The following is a 15,906-nucleotide window of genomic DNA, read 5'->3' as shown; positions in this document are numbered from 1 at the left end:
GGTTCCTGCTTTCAACCGAGTGGCTGCTTCCTGCAGAATTCTGGAAAATAGTTTAGGGAAGCCATGGACCTCTCTGGCTGAGAATCCCAAAGGTCCTGCCCTAAACTACAAGCCCCAGAATTCTGGAGGAGGCAGCCCCACATTGAAAGCTGGAGCCACCACTTTAAAGCACTTAATGTGATATCATTCTCAGGCTCAGGCTCATGCACCATCCTTATGCTGGGAAGAGGGGGAGACACGCAGTGGCTGAGAGCGTTCCAGAGAGTTCTCAGTTGTTGTGTGCCTTTCCCCCTGTTCTTATGCCAAGAGGACAAGGAAAATGCGGAGGACCTGAGTTAAACACCCAGAGGGCTGCATCCGGCCCTCGGGCTTTAGTTTGCCCATGCCTGCTGTAGGATCATCATAAGCTGAGAAAGAACTTGAAGGCTATTTGGCAGACCATATCTCATGGTCCCCACCTCCATCGCAAGCTCCGTTGGTGGGAACAAAAGAGGAACCTTTTTTCTTGGTGGCTGCCCCTTGATTCTGGAACTCCCTTCCCAAGAAAGCCAGAATACTGTTCTTCTGCCGGCAAGCTAAGAACTTTTTATTCAGGAAGGCTTATGGAGAGAATATTTTTAAGATCAAACCAGGGGTTTCACACATCTTGCATCTGCATAGTCAAAGCTAACCTGTGTTTCATGCTGTGTTTCATGTAGTTCAACAGTTTTTTAATGGTTTTAATGGTTATCTCGGTTTTAATTATGTATTTTCAACAACACATTTCTGCACTGCTGGGCTACTATTAAATATAAAGGAATGGTATAACACAAAATGTTGACAATACTTAACCCTGTTCTAACTAAACCCTTTTAATTCCACTTGTTCCTCAGAACAGACATCTGTGGGCTCCTGACAACCGAAGTTGCCCTGAGGAAAGGAAAATAAACAAACACCAGTTACAAAGCCACAGTATATGAGGGCAGGTGAGTCAGTTTTGCGAAGATACCGCAGTCAGACAACTGCTGCTGTCAAAACTCTCTCCTGTGTTTGGTGGTGTGGAATAAATTAGCCCAGGGAGGGTTAAGACACATATTAAAGCAGTGTGTTTTTTTCAAGCCTTTGAAGACAGTTTCATACTTTGAAAACCTCCCCTTTTCTATGGTTCTACTGTTTCCAGAAAGCAATGGTGTTGTGCTGGAACTTGACAGCCCTTTCCGCTCCTAACTCTGGTCACATTCTGTGATGGTGTTTACCTAAAGTACCCAAAACAGAATAAATCCTACTGTTTTGTTGTTGTTATTGCTTTACAGTGCCCCCCCCCCCTCCATACGCCCTATCTAGCTCTGTCTTAAAGTTTATCAGCCATAAAATATTCACTAGATGCAGTGAAGGAGTGTCAGTGTTGCAATCCACTTCAACTGATCCTTAATTGGTCCTCTTCATTATTTTAAAAATATAATGAGTATAGATAGACACACACAAGCTGAGGATCAAATTAGATTGCAGTTGGCTATCCATATTTTTGTACATGTCGTGTCTGCCAGCTGAGAAACAAATGCACTCAAGCCTCAGTTGACTTCACAATGGCAATTCTCAGTATTTCTACTATGTCAGGAACACATTTTTGGGAATATTAAACCCTACACATTTTGTTATATAGCAATCCCGTGACGCCAACATCTTTGAGGTAAGAAACCTTCCCCCGTCCCTAGATAATTTACTAATGATGCACAGCCCCACTCCTATTTATTAGATTTATGGCAGCAATTATATTCATACAGCATCTGCCAGGCGATTTGCCTTCTCCATTTTGATTATCTGCCTGCTACTTTGTGGTTAGCTTTAACTATGCAGATGCAAGATGTGTGAAAGCCATTCAGCTTAGATTTATTCTTAAGAAGTACCGTCTGTCTAAAACAGAGCTATAAAACGTAGGCTCCCTGTCTGGACTGCAGTACAGCTTCGTGGCTGGATGCTATTAATTGTAACCTGGCTAACAGGTGCTTGCCAATTTCTTTATATTCTCAACATGAGAACGGATTGAATTTCTCTCTGTCTGAAAAGGTAACATTTGCTTTCAAGTGCCAGTTATAAAAAGCATACAAGGGAAGCCTGTCATGTCAGGATATATTGGATGATTGCATATCAATACGTTTGCTTTTTTGATAATAATAATAAAAACAACGCTTGTGTATTATCTGTCCTCTTAATGTGACAGACAAAATGCTTCCTAGATGTGCATTACTCAACATTTCTTCTCCCTCCCCATTTTTTCTTTTAGTTACTTCGGAGACACGGTCAACCTAAATTAAGTAAAGCAAAAAAGTGAGCATCTTGAGCTGTTTGAACCTCATGGGATGGTTCATGTACACCTCTTTCAGGCATCAAGCCAGAATGATAGAGGGTTAGTGTACTGGTCTATGCATGGGAATGCACCACATTATCACACTGAATGGTTATGGCTGGTCATTCTTTCTCTTTTTCTCATGCTAACCAACCTCAAAGTTGCAAAAATATAGTGGAGATAAGGGCTATGTATACCACTTTAAACATGTATATGTATGTAAATGAATAAATATTATTTACTTATTCAAGAGGGATCTCCTCACCTCTTCAGGAGTCTACCATATACCATGCAGCTGTGGACACAAGTCTACATAGGGACCACCAAAAGCAGCATTGCCTGAACACGAATCAAGGATCATGAAAGACACTGCAGACTAACTCAACCAGAGATGTCAGCCATAGCAGAGCACTTGATGAACCAACTTGGACACAGCATATTATTTAAGAACACAGAAATGTTGGACCACTCTAACCACCATATCAGACTACACAGAAAAGCCATTGAAATCCACAAGCATGTGGACAATTTCAACAGAAAGAAGGAAACCATGAAAATGAACAAAATCTAGCTACCAGTATTTTAAAAAACTCTAAAATCAAAACAGTATATAAAGAACAACACTTTCAAAACAGAGAAATTCCAGACATGAATCAATCAGGGCCAGCTAACACCTCCCAACAAAGGATTCCCCCAGACAGGAATTAACCAGGCCTTGAAGCTGCAACACTTTTCAGTGCTAATCAAGGTGATTAATTGCAACATCCACACTTGCCTCCAACAGACAAGAGTTCTTTCTCCCACCCTGGACCTTCCACAGATATATAAACCTCCTTTGCCTAGTTTCCAATATCCCTCACAACCTCTGAGGATGGCTGCCATATAAGTGGGTGAAATGTCAGGAGAGAATGCTTCTGGAACATGGCAAACAGCTTGGAAAACTCACAGCAGCCCAATAAATATTATTTATCTGAAAGATGGAACAAGTTTCAGAGTGTGGGATGGATTATACAACAGACTGCATTTCCAACAGTAGTTGTGTACATGTCTGTATGATCAACTTCAATTACTCCTTCCCCCCCCCCCCCCCAAAAAAAAAACCCAATCTAAAAATACATTTCACTTGCAGAGAACTCTCATATCATTTGTGTGGTAAAATAATGATGTTATCTTAGGGCACATTCAAACTGACTAAAAAGTCCAAGTATTTCTCCTCTTCTTTTTGATTTTACATTGGGTTGAAATAAACTGACCTGGGGGAATTAGCATAAAGTCTCTGATAATACAGCAAACTTACAGAAAATACTTTAATATGAACATAACATGTACGGGCCTCCAAAATAAAATCAGAAACACCAGGAACAAAATTGTTGATTTTCTGGTCATTTTAATCAATCGTGACAAGCCCTTAGTTAATTCCTCTGCTGTAAACATATAGTCAGACAGTTGAAATTAGACCAAGGACCCACTGTATACACTTCTTAAATTTTCCCAGAGTTCCCCCCCTCTCCCGCAGTGATTAAAAGATATTTATCTGTCTATCACCAATGCATCTTCCATTTAGAATGCTTTGTTTTGTTATTTGTTACTAGAAGGCAAATTTAGGCTTAATTTGTAAGTCTGATTGATCAGGAAATTCTGCTAAGGGACAAAAGAATTATTATTCACAGAGAGTATGCATTTGCAATAATATCTTGGTTTGATTCATGGCAATAGGAACAACAGTCATAGTCCTCATCTGCTGTGCTACCAACAGCTGTACAAAATGCTGCTGCTTGGATAAAGAGACACATGGGTAAAACGTATTAGAATCCTGTGTGTGCCCTTCATAATACTACCAAACATAGTGTGGACATGACTAAGACATGTGGTAGTAGATCAGTGGTTCTCAACCTGTGGGTCCCCAGATGTTTTTGGCCTACAACTCCCAGAAATCCCAGCCAGTTCACCAGCTGTTAGGATTTCTGGGAGTTGAAGGCCAAAACATCTGGGGAACCACAGGTTGAGAATTACTGTAGTAGATGGAAAAACTTAGACTGTGTAAACCACCCCCATGCATTTTGATCAGGGACGGAGGGAATTACTTTTGCACAGAATTACTTTTAAACCTCTACTCCAACAGATCCCAACCTCAGGGATTCAGATCTTTGTCATGACCAGCCCGGGTCGGATTAAGTGCCCGACCATTAAATAGCCTAGCTCATTGTTCACCTAAGAAACCCGAAAGATAGTTGCAGCTATCAAGTAGGAAATTTAGGTATCACTTTATGCGGGGAGGCTGATTTAACTAATTTACAACACCATAAAAATAAAAATATCCAGCAGTGTGCAGAAGAATGAGGAAGTACTCCATCAAGGACTCAGATTCACAGTGGATGATGAAGCAGCAGCTCCCCTGTGGTCAGAATAGAGCATACCCTCATGAAGCTGGAAGCTGGAAAATGTTAAATTGCCTCTGTGTCTTTGTCTCAGTCTTTGTTTGTGTCTTATATCATATGTCTAATGGCATTGAATGTTTGCCATCTATATGTACACTAGCTGTGCCCAGCCACGCATTGCTGTGGCGAAGTCTGGTGTTATGGGAAATAAAGTATTGAGGAATTGGTGGTAGTTAAGGTAAAGGGTCAAGGTTTCCCCCTGACATTAAGTCCAGTCGTGTCCGACTCTGGGGGTTGGTGCTCATCTCCATTTCTAAGCCGAAGAGCCGGCGTTGTCCTTAGATTCCTCCTTCTATTATCTGCTTAGAACTGGATTATATGAGGCCCCTTCTTCACAGCTGTATAAAATGCACACTGAAGTGTATTATGTGGTAGTGTGGACTCAAGATAATCCAGTGCAAAGCAGATAATATAAGATTATAAATGGGTTATATAGCTGTGTGGAAGGGCCTTGAGTCTACGCTGCCATATAATCCAGTGCAAATTAGATAATCTGTGGAAGAGACTTAAGTGAGGCCTAAATCTGCCTGTCCCCTAACTGAACCCTGGCTGTCCCTTGGTTGCTAGGAGACGAAGTGGGCAGAGATTAGCCCTCTAAACTGGCAGCAATTGGATAAAAACAATTATTGCTCTCCCTCTAATTAGGACTTTATTTTTCTCTTCTTTTTGTTGTATCTTACTGGAGCCGTGGATGATGGGTTGTGTTGTCAAATTTCGAGGTTGGGCAGCCTGTAGTTTTTTTGTTTTGTGAGTTGTCCTGATGCCATCACTCTTTTATATATATAGATTGTGATCAGCCCTGAATCCCCTTCACGGTGAGAAGGGCAGAATATAAATACTGTAAATAAATAAATGACCAATAGAATTAGAATCCTTACTGGAGCTGTTGGCTCTAAGGGAATGGTTGACTTTAACTGCTTCTGTTGATTTTATCATCATTCTTATTGTCTGTCTTCTTGTTTTATTGTATCCTGTGACTTTAATTGTATGTTGCTGGCAAAGGGTGGTTAAACTAAAGTTAGCAAAGGATTCTTTTAAATGAACGAAGAAAGACATGAATCCACTTATTAAACACATGGTAAGGAAAGCATCCTGCACCCACAAATTTTATTCCCCTCCAATGAATATTAATGGGCTTTTGACTCACAAATTTGAGTGAAACTCTGGCCTTGTAAAAATCAATGGCTAAAATCCACGAATTCATGCCAGATTTCTATTTCCTTCCTAAGAAACACACATTAAACATCTCCTTAGTACAGTTTGGCCATATAACCATTGCTTGTCCCAATTCCCACTTCAGAACTTTCTTTCAACTCAAGAATGTAGGTCCAGAAAGATTTATTTATGTTCAAAAACTTTACAGAATGTTATTTTACACCATTTATTTTTCTATCAAGATAAGTAAACAACCCTTTCAGCATTCTCCTACAGACAGATTACTATCTCTTCTAAACCACTGCACTATGAAGATATCATCAAGGCATGTCTCAAAGTGAAACATGAAATTATCTTTTATATATGCTGTTGAGCATTTTATTATTATGAATGTGTTCATTCATTTTACTTAATCTTCTTGTGTTCTTTTTTATAGTGCTGGTCACAGACAATTAATTGATATTACTATGATCATATAATTATGGGTGTATCTGCACAGCAGAATTATTGTAGTGTGTCACCACTGTCACTGCAAAATCTCAATGGGATTTGTAGTTCGATGAGGCACCAGCATTCTTTGGAAGAGAGCACTAAAGACCTTCTAAAACTATAACTCCTATGATTCCATAGCGCTGGGCCATGGCAATTAAAAGTGGTATCAAACTGCATTAATTCTATAGTGTAAATCAATGCTTCTCAACCTGTGGGTCCCCAGGTGTTTTGGCATACAACTCCCAAAAATCCCAGCCAGTTTACCAGTTGTTATGATTTCTGGGAGTTGAAGGTCTAAACAGCTGAGGCCCCACAAGTTGAGAACCACTGGTGTAGATGAACCCTTAGTTGTCTTATAGCACGAAAAAGAAAATGAAAGGGGCCAGTCCTAAGAATGAATCTACATAGAAACTTCATATTGACATATTATCATCCTAATGAACTGGGGAGACCTGGCCCTTGAGTGCTCTAGCTGAGGTCAGGTGTGACCAGTAGTGCTGTGGAATTTGAAGAGGCACTAATGGAGGGAGAAAGGGAGAAACGTGCCAAGAGGAAGGAGCGTCAAGCCAACCCTGACCGGGACCACCTTCCACCTGGAAACCGATTACCTCACTGTGGAAGAACATGCAGGTCAAGAATAGGGCTCCACCGTTACCTAGATATCCACCGCTAGGACACTACACCTGGAAGACAATCATACTCGGACAACGAGGGATCACCTAAGTAAGTACCCCCATTATGAGACTCCTTCCCCAACCATGTGCCCACTAGATGCATATTACAATTCCCATCAAGCTGCATTGGAGTCTCAAAGTTGTAATACAACCAATCTGGAAGCCAGCAAGCTAGGACAAGCTACCTTAGGATGTGGAGGAAAGGACATTCTGTTTCCTGCTGTACAGGCTCCATTATATATGCTGGTCCTGCAGTTATCTCTCATCTGTTCAACAGATCGCTGGGTCAGATGCAGGTCTTGCAAGATCTAAGACTGCCAACATATGCTGGCTTGGTCATCCAGCCTTCTCCCACACTACTCTGAAGAGCACCTTATCACAAGGACTAGTGCTGCAATTACTATAGGTTGGGGAAGATTTTTTTTTTTGCAGATGAAAACTTCTAGAATTGCCCCAAAAGTAACTTATTGAAACCCTTGTAATGATGAAATTGCTGAACTTGGACTAAATATATACACAATTCAAAAATACCTCATCTTGGAAGAGGCATGTGATGGCTTTTTTATCATATCAGAAGCGATTTGAGAACATACTACGAGTCGCTTCTGGTGTGAGAGAATTGGCTGTCTACAGAGACATTGCCCAAGGGGACACCCGCATGTGCTACCATCCTGCTGGGATGCTTCTCTCATGCCTCTGCAAGCTAGAGCTGACAGACAGGAGCTCACCCCATCTCGCAGATTCAAACTGGCAGCCTTCAAGTCAGCAACCCAACCTTCAGGTCAGCAGTTCAGTGAGCACAAGGGTTTAACCCATTGCGCCACCATGGCTTCCTGTCGTGGCTTAGCTGAACTATTTCTTGAATAGATTTTCAGTACAGGACATCCTCTCTTGTCTCTGGTAATAGAATTCTGCATCAAGAAGGAGCTGGATATGTTAAAATGGTTTTGTGATTAAGTGGATCATTCTGATCTTTAATGTAGATCATGCAAAACATGATAAGGGGAGCAATAGATCTAGGCCATGAAAATGTACAGCTATTCACAACTTGCAAGCGTATGTGCTATCCGCTTGACTTTCCTAGACCCGATATTCTTCCTGTAATGCCTTTTACAGCTGTAAAGGACATTATTGCTAAAACATGTAGAGGACATTACTGCTCTATGGTTCCGGAAAAAGTGTATTGTTGACCATTTCAAAGACATTGACTTCTTTTCCTTTGTGATCTCCACATTTTCTTCTGAACCTCCTGCCTCAAGTCATATGGACAAAATATTGAGAAACGCTAAGCGAGAAGGTGCAATGAAAGTGAGAGGCAAGACCAAAATACGTTCACTCACTGCAGAAAGGAAGGTCTGTTGACTCTTACCCTTGATTACCCCTTCCTTCCTTTCCTGTTTCCTGTGTAGCAAGCTTTAGTATTATTTTGCTAACATACATGAGCAAGAAAATGTTTGGCACATCCCCATCACTGAAGAAATGGAATTAGTCACCTAGGGCCACTCAGGATGCTTGTGGGAGGGTGCCATCTAAAACCCTGAATCTAAAATACCCGGAACTGAAGTCTTTTTGTGCTCCTCAGTAACACCTTGACAGGGAAAAAAAAGAGTATATTTCTGAAGTGAATTATTATGTTTAGTAACACAGCTTTATGAGACGGGGTATGAAAATTTTTGCCAAAGATTACCTCACCATGGCCAATTAACCAGCACCTTTGATTAGGCACTGTTCTCAGAACATTTTTAGCTCTTTCTAGGTGTGTCGGCTCATCTCATTCTCCAAGCATTTAGAAATCTTTGTAATAACCGGAGGCTGCCATGGCAGCCAAACACTCAAAACAAGTAAAGAGAAAAAAAAACGTAGGAGTGAGAAGCTACCATGAAGCATGCAGGTAAGTTTATGCATATTCACTGCTGAAGCTGCAAAGAAGTAAGAATATCGTACATGAGGCTGAAGTTCCTCATTATAAACATGTGATATCTATCTCATCACTAGCAAGCTAAGCTGAATGTTTTTGGGGTAGATAGAGAAAGACAGCAGAATGTGAAATTAAAGGTTAATTGGTCCTCATATGAAATAGATTTTAGGTTAGTCTGCAGCAATAGACTAATAATAATAATCAATAGTAACCTATGGATGCAAGAGCTGGACCATAAGGAAGGCTGAGCGAAGGAAGATAGACACTTTTTAACTGTGGTGTTAGAGGAAAATTCTGAGAGTGCCTTGGACCACAAGAAGATCCAACCAGTCCATAATCCAGGAAATAATGCCTGACTGCTCACTTGAGGGAAAGATATTAGAGGCAAAGATGAAGTACTTTGGCCACATAATGAAAAGTCAGGAAAGCTTGGAGAAGAGAATGATACTGGGGAAAAGGGAAGGAAAAAGGAAGAGGGGCCGACCAAGAGCACGAAGGATGAATGGTATCCTTGAAGTGACTGGTTTGACATTAAAGGAGCTGGGGTAGCCACGGCCGAAAGGGAGCTCTGGTGTGGGTTGGTCCATGAGGTCACAAAGAGTCAAAAGCGACTGAATAAACAACAACAAGCAGCAGTTTCAGTATTGTATTTGTCTGGACACCGCAGCAGTATTAATACAGGGGTATGGCTACAGATTGTTGCCTTCAAACTGAAAATTACAGTGAATACAAATGGAGAGGGAAAAGAGAATGTTATCCAGCACAAAATGCACTCGACCATTAACAGAAGCTAAATATGGCAAGACCAAAATATCAACGTACACAGGCTGCTGTAATACAGGGCTAGGCTCCCTGCACATTTAATAGTTGGGTTCAAGGGGAAATATTAGAAAGTATAGCATTTACAATCTCAATGACACCCTGGCATCGTTGTTTTTTCCAACACACAATTTTTAAATGAATGCTGAAAAGAGGCCACAGTCTTTACCTAGCATGTGGAACTCACACCAGGATCCTACCAGGATCTTAACAGCTATTTAGTGCTTCTCCTGAAGACTCACTTAACAGCTATTTAGTATGCCCTATCACCAACACTGGGAATGAATTGTAGGGGTTATCCTTTTGTGATAGACTCAAGTGGTCTCCTGCTTAGGCCTCTATCATGGAGCCATTGAGCCTCTGCAGACTGCGGACTGCTTCTTTGCCAGTCTACAGATTTCTTTTCCCACTGAGGGAAGCAGCTGAGCACTTCTAAACATATTACAATGCAGAAACCCCCTTGCCTAAAGCTTAGAGGGGCTGTGCTGGCTATGGGATAGTGGGAGTTTTAGTTTCCAAAAAAGAACCCCTGGTGACACAATGGGTAAAACTCTTGTGCTGACCTGAAGATTGGGTTGCTGATCTGAAGGTTGCCAGTTCGAATCTAGGAAGAGCGTCAATGAGCTCCCTCTGTCAGCTCTATCTCCCCATGTGGGGACATGAGAGAAACCTCCCATAAGGATGGCAAAACATCAAGACATCTGGGTGTCCTCTGGGCAATGTCCTTGCAGACAACCAATTATCTCACACCAGAAGTGACTTGCAGTTTCTCAAGTCGCTCCTGATACACACAAAAAACCTTGCTACTTCACAACCTCTGAGGATGCCTGCCATAGATGTGGGTGAAACATCAACAGAGAAGGCATCTGGAACATGGCCATACAGCCCAGAAAACACACAACGACCTCAACAAAAAAAAAGTTCCGCAAAGCACCAATCTCACATTCTGGAATGTCCTTCTAACATAATTGATGTCCCTTCTGATTTAGTCTCATAACTGGAATCATAAAGTCAGAGTCACTGGACCATGGAAGCAGGATGGACCATCCAGCCATAGGTTAGCCGTGAATAGTGTGGCTCCTGATACTCACATCTTTGGAATGTGTGACTAGCTACTCAGATGTCAATGATCATCAGAGGCTGCTGACTGGAAAAAGTCTGTTAGGAGTAAGACAAAGCTATATGGGGAACCTCTCCCTTGAGAAACCAATAATTTTTCCCATAGAGAAGGTAAACTGGAGAACAAAAACCAAACCAAAACATGGATCAACAACTCTATCACAAAGAATGACCATGGATTGAGATTTCTCATTACTCCCACTTTTTTCCTTTCTTGCTGCTTTCTTTTTTTCTTCTTCTACAGCCCCATCTATATACAGGGAGACAGCACACTTCATTTTATATGTACACTCTGCAGCAAGAGATTGCAGGGGATTGTCTGGACACATTTAGCCCAATTAAATGTTGGCACTGTATCCCATTTTTTCCAATCACACGGGTGGAAATTTCAAATGTCAAGCTGGCGACTGCGAAACGATGTCTCCTATCTACATTTCCTTTCATTCAGCCGCTTAACAGAGTACATGCTACTGAAGATATTGTCACTATGAAAATTCTTTAAAACACTATATGTGTATTTATGTGTGCTTCTGAAAAATGTGTGTGTGTCTTTAAAAATTGGGAGGAATAGGACAGCAATAGTTAAGCAGTATATTCTGTGAGCTGTGCTACAGAATTTAAATGCTAATCAATTTTACTTAATAAAAGCAAAAAAGCAAATACTGTAAATGTTGGCTTTAGATAGTTCTTCTGCTATGCTTCTCTATTATCACAGGATAGGAATGGAAAACATTCCTAGAGGGGGAGTCTTAAGAACTTCAAATCATAACGAATCCTTTTAAAAATCCATGGTGAAATTGAACAAATGACTCTTTCATTCAGTATTATTTGCCATTTGGTCCAAACCAGAAAGCTTAAGACCTTTAGTACAGGACAAATATCAAGCCCAACTTTATAGTGATACTAATTAATAACGTTAAGACAGTAAGAAATACTGATGAAATCACTTTAAACATTACATTAGAAGTCATTTCAAGTTATTGGAAATGCCACCACAAATGGCTAGTTTTCCAAAGTGTTCCAGTCTCTCAAAAGCCTTCCTTCCTTCCTCTAAGAACTTTTCCACACAGCTGAATAAAATCCCACATTATCTGCTTTCAACTGGAATATATGGCAGTGTGGACTCAGATAACCGAGTTCAAAGCAGATATTGTGGGATTTTCTGCCTTGAAATTATCAGTTATATGACTCTGTGGAAGGGCCCCAAGAGAAAATAAATAAGAAGAGAATTTGGGGAGCTGGAGTAAATCTGAATAAAGAAAGAAATTTGTATATAAATGCTAAAAATCTCCTTTTGAGATGAACTAGATGTTATGGTTGAGCCTTATGGCTCCGATTCTGGGAGATGTGGTCGTAAGACTCCTCGGGAGTCAGACTCTCTTGAGGAGCGAGAAAGGAAACGGCTGCGGGACTTATTTGCAGAACCAACTGACGAGGACTCCTTTGAGGATTTTACCGAGAGAATGGAGGAAGAGATGGTTAGCTCAGAGGAGGATGACATGGAATGGACTCGTGTGAGGGAGGATTTGGGTGCCACCGGCAATGATAGTGTGGGAGGTGACTGGGGGGTTGCAGGATTAGACCCGTGGACGAGCTGGAGGGATGGAACGGGATCCACAGCTGGGGATGCTGTGGGGCGTAGTCAAAGGTGTTTTAGCTCTGATGAGGAGGATGATGATGAGGCACCTGAAATTAGGGTAACAGCTGATAGCGATGAGGAGTTGTAAACTGGCATAAAATGGGGTTTGGAATCCAGGGCTAATTGCGTTGGGCAAGGTAATCTGGACGAACGCTTGGGCTCTTGTTGGGAACTTCCTGAAGACGGGTGTGATTCGTTTGCTGAATACGTAAGTTACCAAGGACACTGGGCATAGACGGCGGGAGGAACTGTGTGGGCTTTTCCTGTGCAACTTGTGTTTAATCTTAATAGCTTGGACCTCCGTCGTCTTTTTGACAGACACTAATTGCCTACTCTGGACTGACTGACTGACTGACTGACTGACTACGACCTCGGACTATCCTTCCTGTGGCTATCGTTGGAACTGGTTAACTAAAGGCATCTGTACCTGGCTTTCGACCTTCGGACCGGATTGGGACCTCGCTGACCGCTGCTGCCCTGATTGATGTGTTTGAACCCGGAGTTCGCTTGCTGCTCGGAGGAGTAACTTCTTAGTTACTCAATCACAGCTTTTGGTAGCAGAGAAGTATCTGCTGCCAGTTATTTGTGTTTCTTTGAACCTTTGTTTACCAGCTTTTGTTTGTTTAAAGTGCCAGGCTGAAGTAAGCATTTTTGGTTTAACCCGGATTAAACTCCAGTTTAATCCGGTTTATCTTTTGAACGTTTTTTAGTATCTTTTCACTTTGAAGGCCAGTGTTTGCCTAGCCCTTTGTCTTTTACGGGCGTTTTTGGTTCTGTAACTTCAATAAACTGTGTTGAATCTTATCTGGTGGCGTTCTGTCTGTGACACTAGAATTTTTTAAAAATAATTCAAAACAATTGCTTAATGTGTACCAGCCTTCTATTGAAACCTCCATCTTTAAATATCTGAAAAGATGGTATAACATAACAATAACTTTCTCCTAAAAAGATGATTAAATAAAATCTTCCCATTTATATTCAAATTGTTATTTAAATTATTACAACTGAGGTTTGAAATGATTTAAATCATAATGTACATAATACATTTGATTTGTATCAAATCAATTGTGGAAGGTACTCAGTGAATATAAATGCAAAATCAGTGAGACTTTTCATATCAGTACAGAAATCACGAAGATGCTATTTTTAGATAAATTCCCCTAGAGATAGATTTTCATGTTTCAGTTTTGGAGGAACGGATGATATATGATTAAGTCTGTAGCTCTAAGCAAGGATGAGTGGGTGCATGAGAAAAAAAACAGAGAAAGACGACTTTCTTGCCCATTTTGAATCATTCTGACTTGAAACAGACTTATTTTCATTTCCTGAAGCATAGTACAACACAATGAAGACACATTAATGACAGAAGACTCAATCCACCTATCAGATTTGCCAACACAATGCAATTATGAAGTGAAAGAAAATGTCACATTGTCTTTCTCTCAAGAAATCTCCTTTTTTAAAAGGCATGATCTACTATCTTTAATGTACACAACTATGCTGGATCTACACTGCCATATAATTCAGATTATGTACTTTGAACTGGATTATATGAGTGCCATATAATCAAGTTCAAAGCAGATAATCTGGATTCAGATACTGGATTATATGATAGTGTAAATCCAGCCCTAGAGAGCAAGAAAAAGGTGTGAACATTAGTGGTGTGCATTCGGGTAAAAGCTTGTCTCGTTTCGTTTCCGGTTTTTGTTGCGGAGCCTGATCCGTTTTCGGAAAGCCTCCCAAAATTGGGAGAGTTGTTGTCGATTGTTTTGTTTCAGGGGCCCAAAAATTGGCCCATTATGGGGGGGGCTTCCCACCCGCTGGCTCCCCTTCCTGAGGCGTTCAGCTTCCTGGCAAGCACTGCGCTTCCTCTCTTCCTCCTCCTCCCTCCTTCCCCCATGCCTACAATGCCCTGCATTAACTCATGGGAGTCATGGCCAGACAGCCCCACATCTAGACCTCAGCAAGAAAGCAGGACGGAACCACTGCCCCTCCCTCCTTTCAACTTGGAGAGTGTGGTGGCTGTCGGGGCATGTGTGACTGTGCAGGCGTTCAGCTGCAGGCAGGCACTGAGAGGCACATACATGCTTTCCAGGCCTGCCTGCACACCCCACGCCACACACAAACTCTCCCTGGAAAGAAAGTGTGTGTGTGATGGGGTGCAGGCAGGCCTGTAAAGCTCACACTCCCCTCTCAGTGCTTGCCTGCAGCTGAGTGCCGGCACAGTCACATACACACCCACATACACACACACCTGGAAAGGAGGGAGGAGATGTGGTTCCTTCTGCTCTGATGCTGATGTCTGGATGTGGGGCCGCCTGGCCGTGACTTCTGTGAATGAATGTGGGGCATTGTGGGTGCGAGGGAGAAGGAGAAAGAGAAGAAGCACGCACGGATGAAATTTCGGCTCTACACGAAACCAGGCTTTTGTGTCGAGCCGAGTTTCGTGTGAGGAGGGGGGCTTTCTGTTTTGTGCTTTCAAATAAATGAAAGACATGAAAGAAATGATAAGAACAAAGTTCGCACACATCTCTAGTGAACATTCTTAACATACAGTATGCTCAATGTATAGAATCAAAAGCATTTTGATAACAGCCATAGTAGGTTATAACAATAACTCAGGAGTTGTTGGTGGGCTTGTAAAGTTAACTCAACAAAATCAAGACTTTTGTTATGCGCCTTCATGTCACTACTGTGATTCTAATACAAATCTATCACAGGGTTTCCTTGACAAGGTCTGATCAGAAAAGTTTTGCTGAAACTGGGAGAGATCGGGCTTCCCAGAGTCCAAGTCCAGCACGCACACCACTGCACAAGTATGCATTGGCAATATGGGACCAATCTGCAGTGACTCAAGGGAACTTGCATTCTTCAAGAAGTGGGTATATGGGCTAATCTATATGAGAAAAAGAAGAAAACTTGACTCCCTTCAAATAAATATTCTGGGATTTCTGCCCTTAACATAACTTTTCACTGCTTTAGACAAAGTCAGGGGAATCTTGGGAATTTTCAGGAAACTACGAAGCATCATTGGGGCTGGGCTGTGGCACAGGCTGGTAAACAGCTGCTGCAATAAATCACTCTGACCATGAGGTCATGAGTTTGAGGCCAGCCCGTGGCAGGATGAGCACCCGTCAATTAAAAATAAAATATAGCTGACCTAGCAACCCGAAAGATAGTTGCATCTATCAAGTAGGAAATAAGGTACCACTTATAAAAGTGGGGAGGCAAGTTTAACTAATTTACAACGTTGGAATGAGGAAGTGAGGAAGTGCCATCAGAGTGGATGATGAAGCAGCTGCTCCCCCCTGTGGCCAGAATCGAAC

General features: G+C 41.7%; 1 protein-coding gene across 4 annotated transcripts in view; it reads right to left on the bottom strand.

Annotated features, from left to right (window-relative positions):
• nfatc1 (nuclear factor of activated T cells 1) overlaps positions 1 to 15,906 on the bottom strand; it is a 180,228-nt gene that overhangs the window by 115,767 nt on the left and 48,555 nt on the right. The gene's annotated exons all lie outside the window — the stretch shown is intronic.

Source organism: Anolis carolinensis, chromosome 4 (assembly GCF_035594765.1).
Source record: "Anolis carolinensis isolate JA03-04 chromosome 4, rAnoCar3.1.pri, whole genome shotgun sequence".
Lineage (NCBI taxonomy): Eukaryota > Metazoa > Chordata > Lepidosauria > Squamata > Dactyloidae > Anolis > Anolis carolinensis.
This window is presented reverse-complemented; position numbering and strand designations above follow the sequence as displayed.